This window comes from Ambystoma mexicanum, chromosome 8 (assembly GCF_040938575.1).
Source record: "Ambystoma mexicanum isolate Mex_15411 chromosome 8, UKY_AmexF1_1, whole genome shotgun sequence".
NCBI classification, from domain to species: domain Eukaryota; kingdom Metazoa; phylum Chordata; class Amphibia; order Caudata; family Ambystomatidae; genus Ambystoma; species Ambystoma mexicanum.
The window spans coordinates 1,596,812,730-1,596,838,934 of NC_090929.1; the positions used below are offsets into that span (position 1 = coordinate 1,596,812,730).

At 46.4% G+C, this 26,205-nt stretch overlaps 1 long non-coding RNA gene across 1 annotated transcript in view; it reads right to left on the reverse strand.

Annotated features, from left to right (window-relative positions):
* LOC138473822 (uncharacterized) overlaps nt 1-25,741 on the reverse strand; it is a 47,750-nt gene extending 22,009 nt beyond the window's left edge. The window contains exons 1-2 of the long non-coding RNA XR_011268938.1: nt 25,662-25,741; nt 8,049-8,215 (exon numbers count right to left, since the gene is read on the reverse strand). This is a non-coding gene — a long non-coding RNA (uncharacterized lncRNA). The remainder of the gene's footprint in view (nt 1-8,048; nt 8,216-25,661) is intronic.
* Between the last annotated feature and the right edge of the window lie 464 nt (nt 25,742-26,205).

The following is a 26,205-nucleotide window of genomic DNA, read 5'->3' on the forward strand; positions in this document are numbered from 1 at the left end:
TTCTACGGCTACACTACGCGTTCAACTGAATCCTGGTCTCACCAAGTTTGCGTGGGTGGTTTCTCACATATTCAGAAGCCTTATATTATATTATGATGGAAGCTGTCGACGATCCGTTGGCAGCTTTGGTTCAGTTGGTTGCTGGTTTACGCGCAGATATGACTGCGGCTCATGATGCCACCCAGCGTCGGATCGACGCCCTTCAGGTCGGTTTGCAGGCAGGTGGTGGTGCTAGTGCTCCTCCTTCTGGTTCTGCCCTTGGAGCAGGCGTTCCTCGACAAGAGAACGCCCCTGTTTACATGACGGCACAGTTTCCCTTGGCCCCTCCGGAACGTTTCATGGGGGATCCAAAGACGTTCCGCACTTTCATCAACCAATGTAGGCTGCATTTTCTGTGCCATCCTATGTCTTTCCCTGATGCCACTACCAGGGCGGCTTTTGTGTTATCCTACCTTGGGGGAACAGCAGCGGTCTGGGCAAACCCATTATTGGAACAAGGGAGCCATCTTTTGTACGATTGTGATGCTCTCATCTCCGCTATGTCCCGTGTCTTTGACACCCGGTACAAGTCCCAAGCCTCGGATTTGGAACTACTCTCTCTACAACAGAAGGATATGCCTTTGTTGTCCTACCTAGCCAAATTTAACCAACTGGTGGCGGAGACGGATTGGCCTGAGGCAAAGAAAGGGGCTCTATTTTACAAAGGTCTTTCGGACTCTCTCAAGGATGTTTTGTCCACTGTCCCAGTGATTCCTACTGGTTTTTCGGAGTTGGTGGATCTAGTCCTTCAAGTCGATGCACGGAGGGCAGAACGCAAAGGGGAAAAGAGTCTGGTTCCCTATCCTACGCCAGTAGCTGCTGATCAGAGCCATGCTACATCTGAACCTATGCAGATAGGTACCCTCAAGGCTCCGCTCTCGTCTGAAGAAAGAAAGAATCGTAGGAAGAACAACTTATGCTATTACTGTCGCTCCTCGGAACATTTCCTGTGACAGTGCCCCAAGAAACCACGAAAACAGGGAAACTCCAAAGCTCGGCAATAGAGGGAGCCCCTTTGTCGAGTCCCTCTAATACGGGCTCTGATACCATGGTTTTGTTTCCCATTACTGTTGACGTTTTCGCTCCTTCCATGGTTTCTTGTTCTGTGGATGCAATATTGGATTCAGGGGCCACTGGGAATTATGTTAACAGCCAGTTTGTTAGGGCACATGGTATTCCTCTGATTCCCAAGCCTTCTCCTGAATTGGTCAACGCCGTTGATGGCACGACTCTGTTATCTGGTCTGGTTACCGAACAAACGGTAGATCTCTTTATGACTACATCCTCTGGTCATACCGAAACCATAGCCTTTGATGTCATTACAGCACCCCAGTTCAAGTTAATCCTTGGGTTGCCCTGGCTAAGGAGGCACAATCCGTTAGTGGATTGGGCTAAAGGGACGGTTTATTTTCATTCAGAATACTGTGCTACGTCTTGTGGGACATCAGGATCCTCGTCTTTGGGACCCAGTACTCATCTCTTGGATTCCGCTCTGGTCATTGGAGCAGTCATGACCCCGGTATTGCCTCAGGAGTACCGAGACTTTAAGGACGTATTTGACAAGAAAGGCGCTGAGATCCTACCACCACATCGACAGTATGACTGTCCCATTGATTTGGTTCCTAATGCTATTGTACCCTCCGGTCATGTCTATTCCTTGACCCACAAGGAGGATTTAGTGCTCAAGGAGTATCTGGACAGGTCCTTGGCTTCTGGCTTTATCAGGCCATCACGTTCTCCGGCGGCATCACCCCTTTTCTTTGTCCCAAAGAAAGAAGGCGATTTGCGCCCTTGCATCGACTACCGTGCATTGAACGCTGTCACCATTCGTAACCAATACCCAATTCCGCTTATCTCGGTTCTTCTAGACCAATTGGGTTCTTCTACCATCTTCACTAAGTTGGATTTGCGGGGCGCTTATAATCTGGTCAGAATGCGGAAGGGTGACGAGTGGAAGACGGTGTTTAAAACCAAGTACGGCCTGTATGAGTATTTAGTCATGCCTTTTGGTTTGAGCAATGCCCCGGCTACGTTTCAGTATTTTATTAATGATGTTTTCAGCGATTTACCCGACCACTACGTCATTATATACCTTGACGATATTCTGATCTACTCCCCGGACTATGATACTCATGTACAACACGTCTCCACAGTGCTACAAAGGTTACGAGACCACCATCTCTATGCTAAACTAGAGAAGTGCATCTTTCATGCCAAGCATGTGGAATTCCTGGGATACGATATCACGAACCAGGGAGTCGGTATGAGTGATTCCAAAGTAAGGGCTGTACTGGACTGGCCTGCTCCTACATCTATCAAATCCTTGCAGTCCTTTTTAGGGTTTGCAAATTTTTATAGACGCTTTATACGCTCCTTCTCTGCCATTGTTGCCCCTTTGACTGCCCTTACCAGCCCTAAGAATGGGTTCAAGTGGACGGAGGAAGCACAAACAGCTTTTGACAATCTCAAAACAGCGTTCACCTCCGCACCAGTCCTCCAGCATCCCAAGTCTATGCAACCATTCTACGTGGAGGCCGATGCTTCGGATCAAGCGGTTGGGGCGGTATTGTCTCAGTATTGCAAGGACACAGGTTTCCTTCATCCTGTGGCGTTTCATTCCAGGAAGCTGACAAATATGAGGCTAACTATACTGTCACCGAACATGAACTATTGTCTGTGCGTGATGCTTTCAAGGTATGGCGACATCACCTTCTGGGTACTGATGTTCCAGTACAAGTTTACACTGATCATCGCAACCTTCTTGCCATGCAGTCAGTGAAATGCACCACAGCCAGGCATGCCAGGTGGCACAAATTCTTTTCACAATTCAATTTCCAGATTACGTATCGTCCCGGGGCTCTACATTCCAAAGCAGACGCACTCTCAAGGAGGTATGGGGATGACTCCTCTCCCAAGGAATTTGGTGGAATGTTGTTACCTAATCAGGTAATATGCTCTTGTACCTTGAAGCCTTCGTTAAAGGAATCCATTACAGAATGGGTTTCGGGGAATCCTCCGGAGATTGAGAGTTTGAATATTACCGTAGTTAACTCCATGCCTTATGTCAAAGGTCGTCTGTATCTCCCAGATGTCGACTCCAGACAAACAGCGTTACGTTGGGGTCATGACTCTTTGGTTTCAGCCCATTCTGGTTTGCGCTAGACTCTGGAACAGCTCAAGAGATGGTGTTGGTGGCCTTCAATGCAGAAAGACGTCTCGAAGTACATCTCTACCTGCGCCATCTGTGCCCAGTGTAAGTCCACAACCATGAAACCCAAGGGTTTATTGTGTCCCCTTCCGGTTCCGAGCAAACCATGGACCATGATATCTATGGATTTCGTCACAGAACTCCCTTCCGTTCAGGGTTTTGATACCATATGGGTGGTGATCAATTCTTTTTCCAAACTGGCCGTGTTTGTTCCTTGCCAAGGTTTGCCTACGGCACCGGTTCTGGCGGACCTGTTTCTTCGCCATGTTTTCCGCTGTTTTGGTCTTCCAGACATCATAATATCCGATAGAGGCTCGCAGTTCACCTCGCGTTTCTGGAAGCATCTTACTACGTCCCTGGGTGTTGATGCGAGGTACTCCTCTGCTTATCATCCGGAGACAGACGGTCAGACGGAACGTTTGAACGCCACACTTGAGCAGTATTTACATTGTCTAACCATGCAGCATCAAGAGTCCTGGTTGTCGGTATTAGTGACAGCCGAGTTTGCGTACAACAATTCGGTTCACACTTCTACAGGTACTTCTCCTTTCTTTGCCTAGTATGGGTACCATCCACGTTCTTTGCCATTGGATCTTCCAGTCTTGTCAGACAATCCCGCAGTCCAAGACAGTCTCAGGGATATTGCTTCTCTGCATCAACAGGTGCATTCCCGTCTGAAGGAAGCCCAGGACCGTTCTAAGGAGTACGCCGACCGACATAGGTCTCCCGCGCCCGATTACCACCCGGGTATGTTGGTCTGGCTTTCCACCAAACACCTCCGTATTCCCATGAGGAGTTGTTTGAAACCCAGATATGTCGGTCCTTATCGTATCAAGGATATCATAAATCAGTCTGCAGTGAGACTAGAACTACCGGATAAGTGGAAGATCCATCCGGTTTTTCATGTGTCTCTTTTGAAGCCCTGTTCAGAGGGGACCAGGCTTCCCGTTCGTCCGCCTCCGGTCAAGGGACAGGGTGAGGAGGAGTATGAGGTGAAGGCTATTCTTGCTTCTAAGGTTTCCCGAGGTGTTCGGTATTTCCTTATTGACTGGAAGGGTTATGGTCCCGAGGATCGTACTTGGGAGCCTGAATCCAATTTGCATGCTCCGGTTCTTTTGGCTCGGTTCCTGGCCTCTCGGGGGGTGAGGGCATCTTTGGGGGAGGATACTGTCAAGAAACCACCTCCTGCTTCCCGTGCCGTCAAGCGTTATGCTAAAACTACACGTTCCACATTTCCAACACACACGGAGCCGAAGCGTTTCCAGAGTTTCAGACAACGCTGGGGGTTGCTGTGGAAACGTTGGTTGCCTGAGCATGTACGTACACGATTACGGCGTTGCAGCGTACCCCGGGCGGTCACGTGAAGTGTTTAAATCCCCGCCCGGCATTCGGAACGCTGCTTCTGAATTTTCGACTTTGGAGCTCTCATCTGTTTTCTTGTCTTGCCTTGAATCTTTGACCCTGCTTTCGCCTCACGGACTGATCTTGAACAACCCTTGACCTCGTTTTGGATTCCTCCTGCTACTCGACCTCGGAATGAAGGACCATTGATTTGCCTGTCATTTTTTCTGCATTGGCGTTTCGGATCTTTTCTCCTGCAATTTTCTATCACTTGCTTGGGAAACCTTTAACACGGAACACTGTTGTTTTCACGGAACACACTTGCTTGGGAAACCTTTAACACGGAACACTGTTGTTTTCACGGAACACACTTGCTTCGGAAACCTGTCACTCGGAACACTGTTCTTTGGACTTTGTACACGGAGCGCACTTCTTTTGGAACTCATCACAAGGAACTGGGATTACTCACGGACATTTTTTCCTTAGGCATCCGCGTGCCGGCGGGTATAGGTTTAGGTTGGATTGTCCCTGTTTTTGGAACCACGCTCGTCGGATGGACTTCCTATCATCTTCCCTTCCACTGCTAGAACATTATACGGACAAGCACCACATCTGATCTCCTGGATATCCCTGGTCCTCCGCTCTACTTGGCATACTATCCTTGCCCAGAGGTATTCACTACGTGAGTACTTTGTTTGCTCAGCCTTTTTTTTTGCTTGTGTTTATTTCATGAACCCAACTCCTGACACTGTGTTCTTTGTCTAGGCAGCTGTGTTCCGAATCATTATAATCTTCTTGGCAATTCCCCTTCCAAAATAGTCCTTTTGTACTATTGGGAGTTGCATTGTCTGGAAGGTTTCTACGGCTACACTACGCGCTCAACTGAATCCTGGTCTCACCAAGTTTGCGTGGGTGGTTTCTCACAGATATAAGGAAGACATGCTCTGACTTTCTTGAGGCTGGACTCCGGTGGATGAATACAAAGAGAACCAATGGTGTTGGAGGGGTTACTAAGACCTGAAACCACCAGTAGGAAATGGATAGAAATCAGGAGGGAGCATCGCCCTAGGAGTACACGATGCTGGGGGAGCTCCTGTCAAGGAGGGTAATATGTGACTGGCAGCTGAAAAGCAGAGTGGTGTGCTGTGAGAAGCCGGAAAAACAACCAGTTTTGAAAATCTGAGGAGAGACAGAATGAGAAGGAACATGAGAACAAGACCAAGTTGAAGAGTGAATATTGAGGTACGATTATGCGGATTTGGCCTGACACTACATGTGGGAAATGTAGTTCAAGTGCCAAAGCATCCTAAAGACTTTGAAAGATAGAGTTAGCCCTGATGCTGCATTCTGGGAAATGGAGTAAAATACCATAGCATTCAAAGGGAATTGAGCAAAAACGATTCAGGGAAATATAGTGAAAGAATCAAAACCGTCCCAGTGACATTGAGAGAGAAAGGGAGGCTTGCCCCTGCATTGTGGTAGACGACGTGAAAGTAGCAAAGCAGCCAAAAACATAGTGGGAGAAAAGGTGCCCTGAGACTGCATTCTGGGAAATGAAGTGACTTTCCCAAAGTAACAATAAGGGTCTTTATTTGACCAAAAAATGCTATTCTGACTCTTCAAAGATAAAGATTGTACATGGTTTTTGTGAGCTTCGTGCGCCAGTTCACTACATGTTCCAAATCCATTTTGGGCAATGTGGGGTTAATAAGTGGGATGGCCCGACTCAAGCAATGTTGGGAAAAGTACTATTGGTGGAATTAGTTCAGGAGTAAACAAACAGTGGCTCCGAGATTTTTCGGACTGTAGAGGAGGTCTATACCTGCCCCTCTTATGGTAAACAGATACATATGGTAATTAGGCTCCATACTTCCCTCTCCTGGTCAACATTGTAAAGATCAGGATTATTGTCTGTTTAGGTGGTTGAGCTGCCCTTATTTTAAGGTAAAGTACATTGAAAATAGGGAACACTGCACACATTTATTTAGGGTAGCATAGGGTATAAAAAGTATGCTTACATTTCGTACAAACATACACAACACAGACAATAGGCCAAACTATGTTTAGATATGAAGGATATTATACATACTAAGTATGGAGCCTAATTGCCATATGTATCTGTTTACCATAAGAGGGGCAGGTATAGACCTCCTCTACAGGGATGTATACCACAGGGATGTATAATGAAATGTGGTGTTTGAGTAAATACAGCATATAGTTCCCTGACAAAAGAGATAGCATCACAATATGTTTAGAAAAACTGAGAACACAGGGAAAGTGCTGTGTTTAGAAATTCAAGGTTGACTAAGAATAGCTGAAAAACAGATGCAGACAATTCAGTATTTAATAGCAGAATAGGTGCTTTTCAGTGGTGTGGTTCATAGGAACAAAACAGAGTTATAGTTAGGAAAGATAAGATAGGGAAAATGTGCTACTAGAAACCCGACATTTTATCAATGTCCTGAACATCGTGTGCTTAAGAAATCTGGAACAAATGCGTACTTCTCAGAAACTTGTTTTTGTTCAGAATGGCAACATATTTCGTATGGTCAGTGAAATTTGGAAAACTACCTAGATTTTCTAATTTGCATAAAGAGTCATGTGTTTCAGAACTGCTCTTTTCTAGTTTTTAAAATTACTTGTCATCCAGGAAATAGCAAGTCATCCTAAACAAAAAGTGTTTTTTGTCCAATGGAAAATGAATGGTATTTTGACCTCTGAGTAGAAGGGCCAATTTAAATGGCTTAAATATGTAAGGTACGCATTAGCATAAATTGTTGCACAATCCGTTTTTTGACTATGAAGAGGAGTGAATAAATAAATTCAATACCATTGCCGACTGATGTCTCCCTTTCTCACACAAGATGTATGTGTTGACAGGATAGCTGGCTGCAAGAGAATTATGGGTGAGAGAGAATTATGGCTGAGAGTTCATCTTTAACAGGACCACAACTCCAATGATACCTCACCATTGACCATCCCGGCTGTGCCTGATGGGATGTGAAGTCAAAAATGTCTTGAACCAAAGGCTACAGACCCCTGTTGTTAGACATGTTATCATCAATACCTTGATTTTATTTTTGTGTTGTGTATATAATAGTAAATATTTTCATTAATCGCATATCTGTGAAAGTTTGCAATAGAATATTATTGTTTATTATTATTTTTGGGTATTTATAATGCGCCTATACATCAAGATGTTGAAATGTTTACCTGTTTTGGGTTGGCAGTGAGAGTAGCAAGAGGATTCAAAGCCATGTATTGGTTGGCCTATTGTACTGTTTTGCGCTACCACAGGCAAAGTCAGACTACTCATGATGAGTATGTCAATGGTTTGAATTTAATTTGCATTAACTTGCTGTCTTTCAAAATGGCAATGTCAATAATCTGGATTTAATTTGCATTACCTTGTTATCTTTCAAAATGACAATGTCAATAATCTGGATTTAATTTGCATTACCTTGTTATCTTTCAAAATGACAATGTCGTTGTAGTTTATCCTCCACCACGTCTCACTGTCGACTTCCCTTTGCAGTTTGTGCTTCTGAGAAACCAAAAAGGCTACAAAACCGGCCGCTGCCAACGATGTGGCGAGGAGAGTCACAATCAACGCTACAACAGGAACACCTGAAATAGATTCCAACAATAACCTTATACAATGCAACATGGCATAAGGAGTTTATTGAACGTCCTGAAAACAAGAGAACAGATTTGAATTTCAGATCACAAAGAAAATCATTAACTTTACCAAAAACAAAAGGGTCAAACTGGAAAAAAAGCAGAATCTGACCATAAAAAAAGAGGGTTTGCCAAATTTGTCCATAGTGCATGTCATCTCAACAGCATGAATAGCATAACATAACGGGTGTACTTATAGAGCACCAGTTCACCGAGAGGGGCATCATGAAGCTGGTATCAGATGTTTACTGTTACCTAACTCAATGGTGCTTAACTTAACGACCTCGGAAGGATGAAGGCAGAGTGGACCGGCCGAGATTCTTACATGTGACCAGGCGGTCAAGCAGATCCCTATAGTGTGTTACTATGGCGAAGGCTTCTGCAGGCATTCGGGTTTCCATAGATGCTGTTGTCAGTTGGTATTGATTATCCCTGCTCGGTCTTGGACAAAGATCCGGTATCTGTCATCAGCAAATCCGTAAGCAGGTTACTAATGCGTCCTGGATCAATAGATGAAAAAGCACTCTAGAGCGCTGGGTACTAAAAAATGCCATTTTTATTCTTGCCTGCAAGTAAGTACACAAGGTTAACTGTCCCCCAAAGATACAGAGGAAAAGCATCCACTCCTTTGCAAATTTTCCTCAACTGTATGAACAGTCACTTTCAGAATAGTCATCCAGCTCCCGCACACGTGATTCTAGATTCCAATACACCAACCAGACCTCTTAACAGTAAAATCAACAGGAAGCAACAACAAATCAGACACCAGGATCCATGACCACAAGCATAAAGTACAAGGAAGGAACACCCACTCTAAACATCATGCTCCTCTTATACATAGCCCGTCACAAAACAAGATTCATGCACAATGTAGCCGGTGCAAATTTGAGATGCTTGCGTCCATCTCTCTGGAAAATGCTTTTGAATCAGTCACACAGACTTTCTAGATTGTGGAGGTCTGTAGGTCAGCCTTCTCAGCACCATGGAGAGCATTCCAGCAGCAGGTGACCATCGCAAGTCCTACTTCAGTGTATTTGGCCACCAGGTAGTGGTTCACAGCATCAGTGGCTCTGTTCCAGCAGCACATTGTGTGCTGAATCGCATCTACAAGCTTAGTGCCAGTAATCATCTCCCAAAGATCTACACTGGGTCTTCTCCTGACACAGCACAACACAGTGCAGAAACGGGGATATTTGACTGGCCCCTTTCACCAGATTAGATGTGCTGGTCCTACACACAATGCTTCAAGCCAGGTACCCCTATTGTTTCTTTTGAAGATAAAAAAAGGGAAAAAAAGGAAAATGATTAAGGCTGTAAGGTCAAAATCCTTTGGGGCTTGGCAATTCTGCTGTCTACTCTCTTGAGAGCAGTTCTTGAGAGCAGTTCTACAACATTAAAGAAAACTACAAGAGCACCACAAGTCCCTAAAATTGTCAAACTGTTGCACGACTATTCCTCTAGAGGTGGAGAGTGCAGAGGGAAAGGTTCTCGGTGGAGCATCTGCTCAGGGCACGGCAAATAGGTAATCTAAAGCGCAGTGCAGGTGACCCTTGATTAAAGTTTTCAAAAGACATCTTATAAGGGAATTAGGGTCCAGGAAATAGGTTGAGGGATGGACCAGAACTATCATGCATCCTGCGGATCCGTGGTGACAGCTGAAGATTCTGTTCATATTCTTAAAGTCCTTTTTTCTTCTAACACGAATGTTGAGCGAGGAGAATCGAATCCCAGTATGACCAGTGTCGTGACGCAGGTCAATCTGGGATCTAGGGTTGTTAACACCCCTTCTGCTCCCCCAGCTGCCATCCAACCCTTACCCGCAAACACTGTAAAGGTTTTGCAGGTAAAAAGTGTATTTTGTGAGGACAGCAGCTTATTCTTAAATGGCTCACAGTTTTTGGATCATTTATATGCCGTGGCTCCTTTGCAGAATATCAATATCAATATCAATATCAGAAGCTTTGTCCCACTGTAGCAGAGAGGGCAGGAGCCCAGCTCCCCACGCCTAGGAGCAGCCAACACGTGCTACCTTGATTATGGGCACCGCGTCGGCAGCCGTGCTATCACAGTGAAATCTGCACACAAGGAGCATCATGCACCCAACGTCGAGGGTTGGGCCATCTGAGGGCTAAACACCCCTTTATACCTCCTATTCCTGCTTTTATTGTGTTATTCAATGCTAAATTTCCTTGCCGCAGCACCAGCGCCTGATTCAGTAATGGCGGGCGTGACGCGGCACAAAACTGAGGCTGTTGCCTTGGTCGCCTAGCAACTATCCTGCATTTGATACAATCGATTCTACCGGCAGGCGGAAAGGCCAAGGAAAAAGGCCTTGCCTCCACAATCTTGCCCCAGAAGCTTCGTGCCACGGCAGCTGAGAGGGCAGGAGCCCATCTCCCCGCCCCTAGGAGCAGCCAACACGTGCTACCTTGATTATGCGAACCACGTCGGCAGCTGTGCTATCACAGTGAAATCTGCACACAAGGAGATCGTGCACCCAACGTCGAGGGTCAGGCCATCTGAGGGCTATTCCTGCTTTTATTGTGTTATTCAATGCTAAGTTTCCTTGCTGCAGCGCCAGCGCCTGATTCAGTAATGGCGGGTGCGACACGGCATGAAACTGAGGCTGTTGCCTTGGTCGCCTAGCAACTATCCTGCATTTGATCCAATCGATTCCACTGGCAGGCGGAAGCCGGCCTGCGGTGGAAAGGCTGAGGAAAAAAGGCCGTTTGCGCATGGTTGCGCTTGAAATTACATTTTCGTTTTTGTTTTTGCACAGAAACTGACTAACTCTTGCAGGCCACACTATTCCTGGGCCATGAGACACCAGAGCTCAAACCATGAGAGCCTGTCATTGCTGCATCCTGCCCAAGGTAACTCTGCCGTTCTATATGTATAATTGAATTACACAAGATTTCAATGCAGAGACGCCTATCTACTTCTCTGACCACTAGACATTGTTGCCCACTGCGTTTAATTTGGAACCTGCCTACTGCAGTCACTTTTGCCCACTGTGTTTAATTTGGAACCTGCCTACTGCAGTCATTTTTCCCCACAGTGTTTAATTTGGAACCGGCCTACTGCAGTCACTTTTGCCCACTGTGTTACTGCAGTCACTTTTGCCCACTGTGTTTAATTTGGAACCTGCCTACTGCAGCTACCTTGTCTAATCATAGTCAATTTTCGAATGTCTCTATCAACTGCAAGCCCATATGCAAATTACTAAGGGCATTCTGGCAACCGTGCAAAGATAATTGCTGATAGTTGACACCCTGCATTATCATTATTACCGCCTGCGGTCCTTGACCCTCGTACACTATGATGCCCATATACACAAACAAAGTCCTCACATCCCTCCCTCTTACCTCTACCACTTTGCTTACTCTCCTACTCACACTCCATCCTCACCCCTCACACCACACAAACTTCTTTGCAACATGCTCCACAGCCACCAACCACTATGCACACTTCTCATACATTGCAACAGTTCCATCACTCTCACACCGCCACATCCTCTCCACCGCCATACCTCAGCACAGCGTGCAGACTTGACAGGCTCAGGGCTCGCACACTACCTCTTGAATTCAGCCTTCGCCCCACTCCCACGGCTTCTAGAAATGTTAGATTAGGCTCCCGCTCCCACTACAGTTACACCCCCCTCAGCGAACATTCTATCACACTCAAACACTCACACATTAATCACAGTAGGCCCCTTCTGTCTACCACACCTGCCACGCCAGACCCAGCCTCCACTCCCACCAGAACAAACGCCAAAAACATACCCACATCACATATCAAATGCACCCTCTTAAATGTTCGCTCCCTCCCAGCGCATGCACTAGAAATTAACGACCTCATGACTAACAATAACATCGACCTACTTGTCATCACAGAAACCTGGTTACATGAAGCCTCCAGCCCATCCGTCGCTCTCACACTCCCACCAGGCTTTACCATCTTCAGACAAGACAGACCAGCCCACGCGGGAGGTGGAGTAGCCCTCATTTTCAAAGAGAGCCTCCGTCTTATCAGTCACCTCTCTACTAGCAATGCAGACATCTTGTCTGTTATGCTTGCACTGTTCCACAACAGCACCATCAGCATTCATGTGCTATAACGCCCCCCAGGTCTCCCCTTAGACTTTCAGGGACACCTGATCCACCTAATCAGCAGTAACATTAAAAGTTCCACCAAGACCCTCTTACTTGGAGACCTAAAGTTAGGTTTCAAGGATTCCAAAGATAAAGCAGCTGAGACCCTCACAAAGGAACTCATCGACTTAGGATTCACACAAAAGGTTTTGAACCCCACGCACTCCAAAGGCCGCACCCTAGACTGGGCCGCAGACCATAACTGCCGCACCACTATCACTTCCAACACAGCTATGCCATGGACTGACCACAACTGTATTGAATTCACACTACCAAGTATCGCAAGCCACAAAATTCTCACCCCTGCCCCCTCGGCTCAAGTGAGGAGCTCCAAGAAACTCAATGAGGACAACCTTCGCCCACACCTTAATATCCCTGAGCTAGCCCCACCTTTCTCCAATGATCCTAATACCCTAGCAGATATTTACAAGGATATTTTCTCCAAAGCCATTAATGCAATAGCACCTCTTGAATGTAAAAAAGAAAAGAAATCCTTACACTCCAATTCCTGGTTCAATGAGGAACTACAGTCTCTGCGCTCCTGCAAAAGAGATGCACAAACAAACTGGCAAATTAACCCTAATGACAGTACCAGAAAAGGCTTTAACTTAATCTCCTGCTAGTACAAAGCAGCCATCACCGAAGCCAAAGCCAATGCATTTAATGCACGTATCTCTAATGCCAAATCACACTCAAAGGAAATCTTCACTATTTTCAATGAGCTCATCTTGCCACCCAACACCCCAGACGAAATCGTCAAAGATGAAGCCTGGTGTGCAAGTATTAAATCTGACATGCTAAACAAAATCAATCTCCTTCCAAATAAAATCCAGGATCACTGCAAAGCACTACCTCCTCATCCTGAGCCTATGCAATCCAACTCAACTCCCGCTCCAACTAACGCCACCAAACCTGTCTTCACCTTCAATGATATCACTGAATTAGACGTAATGAACCTCCTCAAAAACCTCAAACCCTCTATGTGTAAAGGAGACGTATGTCCTCCTAAGCTCATCAAGGATTGCGCAGACCACTTTGCACCGCCCCTAACGGCCTTCATTAATGTTTCTTTCAAAACAGGCATTATCCCAGACAGCCTTAAAGAGGCTTGGTTCCACCCCTTCTCAAAAAACCTATTCTCGACCCTCTACAACCAAATAACTACCGACCCATAACCACTGTGCCCTTCTTCCTTAAGATATTGGACAAAGCTGCCCATAGCCAGATCCAACACTTCCTGGAAACTCACTCTATCCTCGGGACTAGAAAATCTGGCTTCCGAAAAGGACACGGCACTGAAACAGCTGTGGTGGACTTAAAGAACCAGATCACCCAAATCATGGACAAAGGCAAGCCAGACCTATTGTTACTCCTAGACCTCTCGGCTACTTTCGATCTGGTGGACCACAAGACTCTCACATCTCACCTCACACACTCAGCTAACTTCTCCAAAGAAGCAGCTCTCTGGGTCACCTCCTTCCTTGAAGGCAGAGCAATGAAGGTATTCTCAAACATAGCCAACACTACCCCCACCACCATTCACTGCGGAGTCCCACAGGGCTCCTGCACAGCACCCACACTATACAACTTGTTCACCAAGCCTCTCTTCGACAAGCTCGACTTGCTTGGTATCGCTTACACGAATTACGCTGACGATACTCAGGTACTCCTACCTCTCTCTGGGTCATACCACAAAGACGCCGAGGCACTCCACACAATTTACACCACCATCCAGGCTTGGATGGCGGTCAATGGCCTTTGCCTCAATGGGGACAAGACCGAAATAATTATATTAGGTCAAAAAACTACTCTAGCCAAACTTGACAAACTGTACTACAACTTTACCATTGATAATACGATCATTCCTGTGTCTACATCGGTCAAAACACTGGGTGTCTACTTAGACTCCACACTATCCATGACCAGAAAGGTCAGCGCTATCACATCCTCATCCGCACACATCACCAAGCTCATAAATGCCAAAAAACCATACTTATCCAAACCCAATCGTCTATCAATAGCTAGAGCAACTATTGGTGCCAAATTAGAGTATTGTAATGCTCTATTAGCAGGTACATCTGAAAGAAACCTAAAAGATTACAAGTCACGCAGAATAATGCACTTCGTGCAGCTTTAAGCATCCCTAAAAGGGAGCATATTTCCCAGGCCAGAAAATCAGCTCAGTGGCTCCCGGTCAAGGAGCGAATCACTTTCAAAATCCTCACCCTCACACATAAATGCCTCACCCTGTCTGCACCATCATACCTCTCAGAGACAATTACCAAATCCTCCTCCACACGACCCACCAGGACAGAATACACCAACCAACTTCACATCCCACGAATCAATAGGGCCAAAGCTGGTGGGCTAGGTTTCCCTTACATTGGCGCCAAATCCTGGAACGCACTACCCACAGACATTAGAGCAGAAAACTTGTTCCTTGCTTTCCGAAGAAAACTCAAAACCTCACTTTCAGTACTGTAAAGTGCAATTGTCGTAACCAACTGTAACTATAAACTGTCTGTAACAAAAGCAACCACACTGTAAACTGCAAATGTTAATCTACCTGTAACTAAGAATTGTCTGTATCAAGCGCCACAATGCCCCCGGGCTGCTGCGGGCTCCACAAATCCAAATAAATAAATAAATAAATAAATAGCAGTGACATTAAGATTGCGGACATGTGTGAGAGTGCCAGCCTAGCCACTTTTCTTTGAACTATATTCTCTATATTCTGGAACTTTGAGAGGCAATCTATAATCTGGGCTACAAATGTTCAATTATTGAACAGGTGGATTTTAATGGTAACAAATATTTGGGTATTGCTGACGGCATATTGAGTGAGACAAGGCCGTATAGGCAGGCTGCTAGTGGGTCACAGCATGTTAAAGCCTCTGATAGTACCTTATAGTTGGCTGAAATGACGCGCAGGCGGTCTGTGAATGTGGATGAACAAGGGTGTAGGGGGGATGAGTCGCACTGGGCTTGGTTGGCGTCCTTGGTAGAGATGAGGGGTGTTCCACACTCCTAACCATGACCCTAACCTACCCTTTTTATTGTTGAGTTGGAACACACGGGCATACTTATTTATTTGACTGGGATGGCCTTTTTGATCACATACACGGGCTCAGTGTTACCTTGTTCCAGGAGACTTGGCTAACAGATCCCCTGGCGGTCGATGGATGGAGTTTCATTACACGTGAGGTGGTGCAGGGCCCTGGAGGTCGCCCTAAGGGGGGGCCTTGCTCTGGGGGTAAAGAACCGCATGGGGCTAGTAGAAGTTCCCTCATCTTCTGTGAATATCCTTCTGGGCAAAGTGCTTAAAGTGCTTTACTTTCAGCAGCCTGGCTCATTATTTCCCCAGAAATTACTTCTCATAAATATGTTTCCCATCACGCAGGAAGCGTTTTGACCCTGGGGGACTACTGCCTGGATACCAACTCAAAAAGGACTTAAACAAGGCTGTATATTAGCCGCCATGTGGAGGCAGCCCAAACAAATATCCTGGTGACATTCCTCCTAAATTAGGCTCCACGCCGTTGCAGTGGTTAGGTTACGCGGATGACCTTGCTATCCTGGAACTCACCCTGGTGGTCTACAAGCCTCTTTGAATAAATTAAAAGAATATGTTGACGACAATTCCCTTTTTGTAAACATCTCCAAATACAAAATAATGTTTTTTAATCCCATGAGAAAGAGGGCTAAAAAAAGGGTCTGTTGGGAGATAGAAGGAACCAAACTTGAAATAGTTCCCTCATATAAGTACTTGGGTACACTTCTTGACTGCAAGCTAAACAGCAGTTTCCATGAATCAGGACCAATGCGATCATGGGTGGCGTCCGCTCCTTCGCACAGAAGGGGGGAGGGTTCTCTTCTGGATCACTGGTTGAGTTATATCAAGCCAAAGTGGCATCTCTCATACTTTATGGCACTGAATCATGGGCACTGGTAAGCGCTGAAGAGACGTGTAAACTTGAAAGAGCTTTGCTGAAGTGTCTTCTACGCCTTCCTTTACGCACAACAATTGAGATGGTATTTTTGGAATATAATATTATGACTATCCCATGTAAAATACACCTCCATTGTTTAACTTTATTCTGGAAGCTGGTTCACGCTCTCTGCAAAGTTACATTTTTGAGGTGTATAAGTCGAGAGCCACCCTGTTGCCGTGTAGTAAGTGTGTCATACGGCAAACAAATGGTTAACTTTAGTTCCAAAGAACAAATTTGGTGTATGTCTTCAGCACTTTAAGAAAACTATGGAAGCCATCCTATTTGGTTATGGTCAAGAACAGTCACTATCATGCTGCAGGTTTCTTGCCTACTTTCAGGAAGGGATCTGCATCCCCACCACATCAACCATTTTTGGGTAATTAGCTGGTGTGGGGTCACCTAAAGTTGAAATGTAATACTGTAAGAACACTGGAAATTGAGGGGGCCTGGTATCAGGTCCCAAGAGTAAGTAGGGAATGCTGTCTATGTGGTGAGGGGAGACTGGGATCAGGTCCCAAGGGTCAGTAGGGAATGCTGTCTATGTGGTGAGGGGAGACTGGGATCAGGTCCCAAGGGTCAGTAGGGAATGTCGTCTATGTGGTGAGGGGAGACTGGGATCAGGTCCCAAGGGTCAGTAGGGAGACTGGGATCAGGTCCCAAGAGCCAGTAGGGAATGCTGTCTATGTGGTGAGGGGAGACTGGGATCAGGTCCCAAGGGTCAGTAGGGAATGCTGTCTATGTGGTGAGGGGAGACTGGGATCTGGTCCCAAGAGTCAGTAGGGAGACTGGGATCAGGTCCCAAGAGTCAGTAGGGAATGCTGTCTATGTGGTGAGGGGAGACTGGGATCAGGTCCCAAGAGTCAGTAGGAAATGCTGTCTATGTGGTGAGGGGAGACTGGGACCAGGTCCCAAGGGTCAGTAGGGAATGCTGTCTATGTGGTGAGGGGAGACTGGGATCTGGTCCCAAGAGTCAGTAGGGAGACTGGGATCAGGTCCCAAGAGTCAGTAGGGAATGCTGTCTATGTGGTGAGGGGAGACTGGGATCAGGTCCCAAGAGTCAGTAGGGAATGCTGTCTATGTGGTGAGGGGAGACTGGGATCAGGTCCCAAGAGTCAGTAGGGAATGCTGTCGATGTGGTGAGGGGAGACTGGGATCAGGTCCCAAGGGTCAGTAGGGAGTGCTGTCTATGTGGTAAGGGGAGACTGGGATCAGGTCCCAAGGGTCAGTAGGGAATGCTGTCTATGTGGTGAGGGGAGACTGGGGTCAGTAAGTCATCTCCTGTGTGAGTGTGCGGCTCTTTGTGAGCTAATGGCAGATGCACTTAGTTCTGTGGTGGTGGTATTTTAATTTTGTTTTTTAAATTGGAATATATGGTGACAGTTTGTGAAATGTTTGATGAACTATATCACAATCAGAACAAATAACCATCTATTCCTGGCTGCAACTAGGTGCACAAGACAGACACCAGAAGATACATGGCAGGAAACATCTGCCAGCCGGTCCACTTCTCTGCTCACTCTTAATTAACTCTTTTACCCGTCACTCTCTGCACACTCATCCACCACACACATCACTCCTCTGTACTCAGTATTCCATCACTCACCCATAGTAGTGATGCATAAAAGCAAGTAGCTTCACTGCGGTTACTCCTTATTGTGCTGTATTTATTGAAGAACAAAGGTGTCATTCTGAACAGATGTGATATATAAAATAAAGAAATAACAGAGATCGGAGGATACTCCTTGGGACAGATACCTTTACAGAAAAGTAAAGGTCAAGTTGAATGAGTTAAACAGGCAGTGGGTGCATAAACCAGGGACATGGAGAGCACTACAAAATATTAATATTTGCAACATGTTTAGAGTTTACAGGCAGTAGTCCTGGGAGCAGGAAGCAGGCAAGGACGGTTGGGCAGTCAGGGATAGGCAGGGGGTGGGTAAGTGTGGCTCTGTCTTCGGTTAGCGAATGGAGCTTGATAATTGCATTGAAGAGTTTGACCAATAGGCTGGCTCTGATGGCTGGGAGGAGATCATTTGAGTGGAGTGGCGCAAGTAGGGTGAAGGAGTGAAATGGGGAGGAGGCCCAGGGTGGGCCACAGTCTGATACTTAAGCTGACACTTATCATGCTTGCTTTATCATAGATGCCCAGAAAGAAATGTCATACCATAGTAAGAAATGGCTAGACTGGCTGCACCAAAATGCAGTCTTCACACATAATAACACTTATCATAACTGATAAGTGATGTTAGACGGCTAGTCTGCACTGTTTTGCTGCAGCCAGTCTGCTTACTCCAGCATGGAATACTCGTTTACAAATCAAAGACTTGCTCACCAGCGTGGGGAGCTCCGTGCTGGTGAGTGGGCTTCTGATCAATAAATTCCCCAAATCAAAGGCCCGCTCACGAGCGCAGTAAGCACCATTCACCGTGCAGGGAAGCGGGCCTCTGATTCATTCACAAATCAACGGCCCACTCAACAGCACAGTGAGTGGAGCTCTGCTCACAATGCTGGTGAGCGGCCCTCTCTGATTCATCACAAAATCAAAGACCCATTTACCAGCATGGTGAGCGGCTATCAATGCGCTGGTGAGCGGGCCTCTGATTTCGGTGCACCCCGCACATGCAAATCAGAGACCTGTGAGTATGCAGGTGAGGGTGATACATTTTTCACACAAATGCACATTAATGCAAGCACTCACACACATTCACTCTTTCATTCACACATTTTCTTTTTTCTTACCTGCGACCCTGGTCCAAAATCGTTCCCCCTGGTCCTGTCACACTCTCCTGCTCCCACATAGAATGAACAGGAACCATGAATTGGAGAGCGCTTCCTGGTTCCTGTGTTCAAGAGGACACCCAGACAACTCTGAAAGTGTAGGGATGTGCCCCCTCACACATTCAGAGCTGCACTACCCCAGCCGGTATCCCCATGGGCCATGCAAAGATAGGGAAGCAGAACCCTCCTGGCCCTTTGTTTCCCTTTGACAGTTCAAGTTAGCCCAGGAGTGGTGGCTCGTCCAAAATGGGTGGGTCAACGCCCCCTCACCCATTATGGATGAGCCATCATTGCATGAATGTGTGTTGGTATATGTCCGGAGCACAGTTGATGACTTGCATCTATTTTTTATGAGTTACCCTTCAAAAACTATTGCAAATGGTCTGTCTTTTCAACCAATTTCTCACAGAAATTGTGCTGTACAATGCACCATTTTAACTTGTTAACCAAAAAATGTTCCCGGGGGAAGAACCTCCCTCCCCCCCGAACCCACCTGTGTCAATGATTGCACGTACCTTAATGGGTTGTCGTCAAACTTGGATAAGAAAGGATATGTCCCTACCACAAGTGTTTAGTACTAAAGAGCAAGTGGCCCCCAAAGTGGAAGCCAATGAAAACCCTGAGACGGGAGAAAAGCCTCTCTGATGTTGACTACCGGTGGGTAGTGAAAGCTTGAAGAAGGCTGGAGCTGGATATGGGCATCAGCGAGAGAAATGGCCAAGTCTGGACGTAAGCAGCAACAGCGAGGACCCAAGACTGCAGGTAAGTTGCAGCAGCAAAATAGGGCCAGGCCAGCAGGTAAGCAATGACAGCAAAAGAAGACCCAAGGTGGCCCTGTAGGTAAGCAGCAGTATGCAGAATAACCAGGCGGGGAGAGAGGAAGAGTTTCCGGATGATCAATAGGAGGGAAGGAAGTTGTAATTTTCCAGGAAGGAAGGTAAGGGGAAACACAAGGAAGCGTCTCACTTTGAAAGTTGTGACGCAATAGGCGGCAACTTCTCACCGCTGATATAGCTGGCATTTGACTGCCCAGCACCCCGATCCTGGGCACCATCTTCCTTAAAATATCAGGAATGCATCCATGTGTTAATGGCGTACCACGGCACCATCTTGAAATGTGCCCCAAGATGCGATGACGCCCCATACACCATCAGTTTCAAATGGATGCATGACACCTTGGTAGGTTTGGGCTCCATCACTATGCTCAGCCGCTCCCGCATATTTGTGCAAATATTGACACCCCTCAAAATAAAGAAATCACCTGCCATCACTGGTGTCTGGTATATTTGGTTACCAGGAGCCAGGCACTTTGTTTCTACACTAGGTGAAAGATTTAAGCTTTGATTAAAAACATACTTACATCTTTCACCTACTTGAGTTCGTGGCATGTGCCATAATGTTTAGGAGGCTGAGACTGGCTGTGGTGGTGTTGGCCATGATGAACTGGAAGAGTTTTATGTTGCTACCAATTAGAACCCCAACATTGTGAGTCGTGAGTGAGGGAGTTGGGAGGTTGGAAGGTGAGAAGGTAAAATGGGTTGGTGTGAGAAGGCCGAGAGAAAGATAGTCTTTCTGGGGTTGAATAGAAGTCTTGGCAGATATTGTATAGCCATCCAGTGGCAGATGGCAGTTGGACAATGTGTTAAGCATTCAGAGATTGCAGGAGTGAAGAAGGGGGAGGAGAAGATGATTTGAGCGCTGTCAATGAAGAGGTGATAGTTAACACCCAGGAAGGAGAGATGTTTTCTGAGGGGCGAGGTGAAAAGAGTGAAGAGGAGTGGGCTCAGGAAGGAGTCTTTGGGAAGGCCCACAGGAATGGTAGTTGGGGAGGAGGTGCAGGAGTTTCATGAAATGGAGAAGGAATGGTCAGAGAGGTAGGTGGACGCCCAATCAAGTGTGGTAAATTTGAAGCAGAGGATGGAGAGTTTGAGTGACGGATGAATGATCCACAAGGTCAAAAGACAAGTTAAGAATAATGAGTAAAGGGCAGGTGTGAGAGTGGTGAGGAAGTTGGATATGAGGGTGAGATCATTTTTTTGGAGTGTCTGGACCTGAAACCAGGCTTTAGGGGAATCACAGAATGAGTGAGCTTTGGGATCATTTACTATGTGGTTGATAACAACTCTCATGAGAATTTTAGGGTGGTAGAGCAGGAGTATGACACGTTTGTCAAATAAGGGATATTGGGATAAGCACTGTGGCTCTTTAGATAGGTAGGACTGTAGCTGTTTTGAAGTAGGCAGGGAAGATTCCAGGTGCGAGAGAGTGAGGTAAAATAGGGAAGAGAGGTGGGCAGAGGTGACAGGTGAAAGTCCCTGAATATTTTGTTGCGCAAATGGTTCACTGGAGGACGGGAAGGGCTGACAGAGCAAAGGATGGGTAGAAGTTTAGTGAAAAGAATGGAGGGAAGTTGAATAGAGAGGAGAGTTTTGGAAAATTGGACGATGGGAGAAGTGGGTAAGGAGGAACAGAGTAGAAGAGATAGGCTTGTGGACAGGGTGCTACATATTTTAGTGATTTTAGTGGCAAAGTGGGTGGCAAGCATCAACAGGGAGGAGGATTTGATGTTGTTCTTAGGGGGAAATATGGATTTCAAGACAAAGGATAGTGTATGAGGTGTGAAAAGAGGGGGGTATTTATATTAGTGTAGAAGGAGCATTTGTTGCATTAAGAGCTGTGGGAAGGTTCAATTGCAATACTTTGAAGCTGGGAGCAGAGTAGTGCATCTATCCTTTCACTAGCACAGTAAGCAACAATGCATGGTTGACTTCAGCAATTGGATGGCTGGTGAGATCCGTGGTTAAGGATACGCATGGGAGGCAATGAAGGAGGAGGCTGGAAAATGATAGCTAAAGGAGATGGGCAGTGCACAGTTGAATTTGAGAGGTGCACATTCAATTTAGTGAGCACGTGGACAAGAAAGGATATGCCGTTGTTACATCGCCAAGCTTTTTTTGCTGAGTTTTTTGGCAATGATTTTCGACTGAACAAAACTAATAATAAAATATGGGGGGTAAGTGGATATACGTGGTGGGGGTGTGGGAATAGGGACTAAATAATAGGGAAAGGGGAGTTAGGGGAACCCTTCAAATAAAAAATTGAAAAATTAAATGAAAAGAAAACTGCCAATCTAACAACATAGAACCGAAGAAAGATCTTTAAAGTGTTATTGGCCGCGTCATGGACCATGGACCTGGGCTTGAATTTACTTTTGTTGATAGGTTAGGCAGGGAGTGCAAGCGAGGAAGGGGAACAGAGATAGTGAAGTAATTGAGTGAGTGATTGGAGGGGAGGAATCAACTGTGAGAGCAGAAGACACTATGGTGGGAGAAGGAACATGAGGGCAAGAGAGTTACCTTGGGAATGAGTGGCAAGATTAAGTAGGTTGACTAGTGAGTTATCGGGGCGGGCGGGGACTAGAATCAAGTTGCAGCGGGTGAGCCTTAGTTATATTGGAGTGGCACCCTTGGGGAGATTAATGATGACGTCTGCAGGGGGCTCACCTGCCCCTGCTGGGGTGCAGGGTTTCTGAGGGCGGAGGGTGAGGCTGCAGGTTATGTGTTATTCAAAGGTTCTGTGCTGCTCCCATGCAAGTATTTATACCAGCTCAGGCAAAGAGAAATGCTGGCACCCTTAACCCCCTTAGAAAGTGTCCAGATTTGATGCTTGGAGGGCCAAATAACAGACCTCTAGTGTGCCTCTGCCAGTGGCGTCCTAGGAAGATTCCTTGAACTCACTTATTACAGAAGGTTCTGTTCCCGATTGAATTCAAAGCATGGTCTTTTTCTTCATGAGGTTTTTCTGATAATTAAAGGGCATGTCTCACCAAATAAGACATGTCTATCCACCTAAGGAGGCAGATGAGGAAGGCGTGGCGTGAAGACGCTAGTCTGCATTCAAAAATATAGCTACCCTTGGTTGTTTATCAACCAGAAAAGTAATTTCCCGTTTAACACCCAATCTATCCCTTTATCCCAAACAGTGTATATAAAAGCAATAGGGTAGGCTGAGAGTTCATGTGTACCTTAAAAAGCACATGTATGGAATAATATTGCCTTTCAATTTCTCAATTTACACTTAGAGCCTGATTCATGGAATTATGTGCATAGAAATTCGGGACTTAGCATTCCAAACTGTGTGCGAAATCCGGGAAGGGGGCAGTACATCGAAAATGAGGGAAAAAAAGGCAAAAAGTGGGCATTACGAGGCACGGCCCGCAGGCAGTCCATCGCATGCCCACTATTGCGTAGAACGATGGGTATTCATGGATTCGTGCGTGCAACTTCTCAGCGGGGAAATGGCCGTGCAAAGCCCTCATACTATCTGCCACCCGATAGCAGGCGTACAGACACTTGCGCATAGGATTCACCGTGCAGGAGTACGATCGGGTGTCGGATTTAAGGGTGCGTTACAAAGCCGTGATTCCAATTTAACTCAGGGGTGCGCATACACAGCGTAGCAGGATGCAGGAATCATTTACAGTGGTTCATACGCAGGTTTTCTGAGTTCTACCCGAGTTACGATAAATCATGTGCATGTTGTTGTGGTGCCGGTAACAGTTACGGGGAGCCCTGCACGAGGTCCCCGAGATGCAGTCCTGTCTCCGCGGGACCCCACGCACTAATTAAAGGGTGCGTGTATTCACGCCTGGGGGGGCACGCAGAGGTATCTGTTCTGGATGATTTTTGCTTTGCATGGGGCCGAGTCGGGGGCTTTCCGGGTGAGACTTGCGGATACAGTTACTTTGCGCAGATAATTCCATGAATACACAGAGAGCACATTTTTTATCCTGCACGCAGGCTTGTGCAGTGTCATTCTCGGGATATATGCGCACTTTTTCATGAATCAGGCCCTTAATGTGTGGACGGAATCTCACCCTCAGAATGAGGCTGCTACATTTCATAGGTTTGCAACAGGGAGTCTTTCCTTTGCTGATATCATGAAAAGGGGGTGAGTGGCATTGGCAGAGATTGGACAGACTACGTTTTGAGGGTGCATCGTCTCAATTCATTCAGTTACCCAATCTCCTAATCCCTACACCCTGACTTGATTGATCTCCACCTTTTCCTCATCCAGGTGTGTCAGATATCCTTCATTTCGTCATCCCTTTCTTATCCGAACACTCACCCACTGCGTGTGTCTCATTTCCCCCTTCTACTTCAAGCTGACATAGGCATGTCCAATACCCTCCTTTTGGCCGCATCCCTTATTTATCTGAACACTCTCCAACTACATGTGTCTCATTTCCTCCTTTCCCTTCAAAGTGTCTTATTCCCCCCTTCCCCATTCAAGCTACACCTAGGCCTGACTGATATCCTTCATTTTCCCCATCCCATGCATATCTGAACACTCTCCCGCTAGAGTGTTGCATGTCCCCCATGCCCCTTGAGACTGTCTAATTTCCCCCCTCCCCTTCAAAGAGTCTTATTTCCCCCTTGCACATTCAAGCTGCACATAGGCATGTCCAATATATTTTGTTTGCCCCATCCCTTGCTTATCTCAACACTCTGCCAATATGTATGCCTCATTTCCTTCTTCCCCTACAAGCTGCACCTAGCCATCAACGATATCCTTCATTTAGCCAACCCGTTCTTATAGGAACTCTCTCCAGGCCCATGTGCCTGATGGACCCCTTCTTCTCTCTTTACGTGTAGGATACCCATGTGTCCAGTCTCCCACGAGTCAAACCCGTGCCCATATGATCAATCGCCACTTACTCCCCGCTCACACATGTCGTGTCTCCTCCTTGACCAAGTGTCACAGCTCCTTCTCCACCTCTGCCATTGCTTCATGAAGCCCCTCACTGCCTATTGACCTCTTATCTGGCAACACTCTGTGGGTATGGTGTTTTGGGGTGCAGATTCCTGGCTTGCTGGCTGCGGTGTGGCCTCCCAGGTTGCATGAGGCTGCAGTGTTTCCCATCACATGGTCTCCTCATCATCTGGCATGCACTGTTATGATAAATCTTTCTATGGAGAAACAAGAGATACTTCATTCAGGGATTTCCAACGTTTGGCCCTCCAGATGTGTGTGACTACAGCTCCTATCAGCCCTAGGAGGCGTTGTCAATGGTGAAGAATCATGGGAGCCAGTGTCCGAAACATCTGCAAAGCCACAGGTTGCTAACCACTCTGCAAATGCAGGTTTTCTGACAGGTGGTACAATGCAGTAGTGAAGGCTTCTGCCAGGATCTACTTGTTTTCCTCGTTTTTTTTCTCGCAGAATACCACTTTGCCAACATTTTTGGGATTATTTTACCACTTATTTTACCACAAAGAACACAGGGGGATCCCCACACCCCTGCACCACGCCTCTATAGCCCCACTCTCCCCTTCTAAATACGAAACGCCAACTTTCCATCTGTAGGTTTATGATAAAAGAAATAATTCAGTCCAAAACAATTCGGCAAAGTTGAATTGGTGAAAAGTGAGGAATATATTTTGTTAACACAGGTGTATGGGAACATATGCTTACTGCTGGAGGAAGATATGCACAGCTCGTTGTGGAATCCACAGTCTGGTTTATCCTTTGCAGGGAGTCCATCTGGCCATCTGATGTAGGAGAACTCTCTGGTGGGGCTGTGGAAAAAGAACAGCGGTTGCTCTGTGCACCTTCAATACCTGAACACATGGAAAGTAGAAGGGTGTTTACACTTGGAGTGTCGGCTGACTACTCGCTTGTGCAGCGCCTGGCATTGTGATCTGGTACTTTCACACCTGGAAAGGCTGACACCCTTTAGGCCTGCTTGTCAATTTTCACACCCATCTATGGGAATGGGCTGGAGAGGTCAAATATGTGACCCCAGCCATGACCTCTCTTGAAAGTCTATACTCCTGAACCTCTCAGCTTTCAAATGAGCCATTGACTGAATCTCTAGCAGTTATATATTTCAACTCGCTTCGGCAGGGGAGCCAAGCATTAATGTGATCCTTCCTGGGCACACATTTGCGCATCGTTTGATCGTGTCTATTATCTGATTGTATACGTTGACCGCTTCCACGCGGCTATAGGCTGCCAG